The following is a 2,500-nucleotide window of genomic DNA, read 5'->3' as shown; positions in this document are numbered from 1 at the left end:
AATTTTTCTAGACGAGGATCTTTTCTTTCTAAATGAAAATGTTGGTGTCATACATTTAATCTAAGACTCTGTTTAAATAATCTAATAATTTCAGAACCCATTTTGATTGTCAGCCATTCATCTCTATTCCTAATTATGTAAGGAAAAACAAAAAGAATTGCAATTCCACATAACTTTCCAATAGCCAAGTTTCTTTACGAATTCATATACAAATTAATGATAGTTGTGCAGTATATGTATCCATTAACATCATGTAAATATTAGAGCCACGCATAAATTTGCTGCTTAAGCAGATAAGATTACTGATTTGTTAGCAGAGCGTGGTTTCGATCCACGGACCTCTGGGTTATGGGCCCAGCACGCTTCCACTGCGCCACTCTGTTCACACTTCATAACCAAATAAGGTGAAATAACATCATGGATTAGGTGGGAAATTAATTTCAAGGAAAGACTTCAGTAGTGGACATGCTGCCATAAGCTAAATGTCAGGGTTTCCCATTAGCTTCCTGGGCATTACTTCCGGAGCAGAGTGGCGCAGTGGAAGCGTGCTGGGCCCATAACCCAGAGGTCCGTGGATCGAAACCACGCTCTGCTAGCACTTACATTTTTTCTAGTGAAGGTTAGTGAAATAATTTTGAAAAGAAGGAAAGTGTGCAACCAGATGAAATTATGTTATTTTTAGTATCCAAAGGATTTTGAATTACGAATGAAAGCAACAGTAAAAGAACACACATACACACATACTATATATATATATATATATATATATATATACAGACAGAAATTTGTTAGCATATCTTTTTCAGACAAACATAATTTATCATCAGATACTAAAATGCAATACATTCAAACTTGACTTAGATTTAATAGAATTATATTGTACATATAATTTCTTCGGTGCTCGCGATAACAACAGCTGTCTAATTTAAAAAGATAATCATAAAATGTAAATTTTTCTAGACGAGGATCTTTTCTTTTTGAATGAAAATGTCGGTGACATACATTTAATCTAAGATTCTGTTTAGATAATCTTATAATTACAGAACCCATTTTGATTGTCAGCCATTCATCTCTATTCCTAATTATGTAAGGAAAAACAAAAAGAATTGCAATTCCACATAACTTCCCAATAGCCAAATTTCTTTACGAATTCATATACAAATTTATGATAGTTGTGCAGTATATGTATCCAGTAACATCATGTAAATCTTAGAGCCAGGCATAAATTTGCTGCTTAAGCAGATAAGATTACTGAATTGTTAGGAGAGCGTGGTTTCGATCCACGGACCTCTGGGTTATGGGCCCATCACGCTTCCACTGCGCCCCTCTGCTCACACTTCATAACCAAATAAGGTGAAAAAACATCATGGAGTAGGTGGGAAATTAATTTCAAGGAAAGACTTTTGTAGTGGACATTCCGCCATAAGCTAAATGTCAGGGTTTCCCATTAGCTTCAGGGGAATTTCTTCCGGAGCAGAGTGGCGCAGTGGAAGCGTGCTGGGCCCATAACCCAGAGGTCCGTGGATCGAAACCACGCTCTGCTAGCACTTACATTTTTTCTAGTGAAGGTTAGTGAAATAATTTTGAAAAAAAGGAGAGTGCAAACAGATGAAATTATGTTATTTTTAGTATCCAAAGGATTTTGAATTACGAATGAAAGTAACAGTAAAAGAACACACACATACTAAATAAATATATATATATATATATATATATATATATATATATATATATATATATATATATATATATATATATATATACATATATATATATATATATATATATATATATATATATATATATACACAGATGGAAATTTGTTAGCATATCCTTTCCAGACTGACATAATTTATCATCAGATACTAAAATGCAATACATTCAAACTTGACTTAGATTTAATAGAATTATATTGTAAATATAATTTCTTCGGTGCACGCGATAACAACAGCTGTCTAATTTAAAAAGATAATCATAAAAGGTCAATTTTTCTAGACGAGGATCTTTTCTTTCTAAATGAAAATGTCGATGACATATATTTAATCTAAGATTCTGTTTAGATAATCTAATAATTTCAGAACCCATTTTGATTGTCAGCCATTCATCTCTATTCCTAATTATGTGAGGAAAAACAAAAAGAATTGTAATTCCACATAACTTTCCAATAGCCAAGTTTCTTTATGAATTCATATACAAATTTATGATTGTTGTGCAATATATGTATCCAGTAACATCATGTAAATCTTAGAGCCAGGCATAAATTTGCTGCTTAAGCAGATAAAATTACTGATTTGTTAGCAGAGCGTGGTTTCGATCCACGGACCTCTGGGTTATGGGCCCAGCACGCTTCCACTGCGCCACTCTGCTCACACTTTATAACCAAATAAGGTGAAATAACATCATGGAGTAGGTGGGAAATTAATTTCAAGGAAAGACTTTTGTAGTGGACATTCCGCCATAAGCTAAATGTCAGGGTTTCCCATTAGCTTCCTGGGAATTT

General features: G+C 33.4%; 3 non-coding genes across 3 annotated transcripts; 2 read left to right on the top strand and 1 right to left on the bottom strand.

The window, feature by feature from the left end:
* Positions 1 to 523: 523 nt before the first annotated feature.
* Positions 524 to 595, top strand: TRNAM-CAU (transfer RNA methionine (anticodon CAU)). Its single transcript has one exon. It is a non-coding gene; the product is annotated as a tRNA-Met (tRNA).
* Positions 596 to 1,472: 877 nt separating this feature from the next.
* On the top strand, positions 1,473 to 1,544 carry TRNAM-CAU (transfer RNA methionine (anticodon CAU)). The gene has a single exon. It is a non-coding gene; the product is annotated as a tRNA-Met (tRNA).
* A 751-nt stretch (positions 1,545 to 2,295) lies between these two features.
* On the bottom strand, positions 2,296 to 2,367 carry TRNAM-CAU (transfer RNA methionine (anticodon CAU)). The gene has a single exon. It is a non-coding gene; the product is annotated as a tRNA-Met (tRNA).
* Between the last annotated feature and the right edge of the window lie 133 nt (positions 2,368 to 2,500).

This window comes from Palaemon carinicauda, chromosome 33 (assembly GCF_036898095.1).
Source record: "Palaemon carinicauda isolate YSFRI2023 chromosome 33, ASM3689809v2, whole genome shotgun sequence".
Lineage (NCBI taxonomy): Eukaryota > Metazoa > Arthropoda > Malacostraca > Decapoda > Palaemonidae > Palaemon > Palaemon carinicauda.
This window is presented reverse-complemented; position numbering and strand designations above follow the sequence as displayed.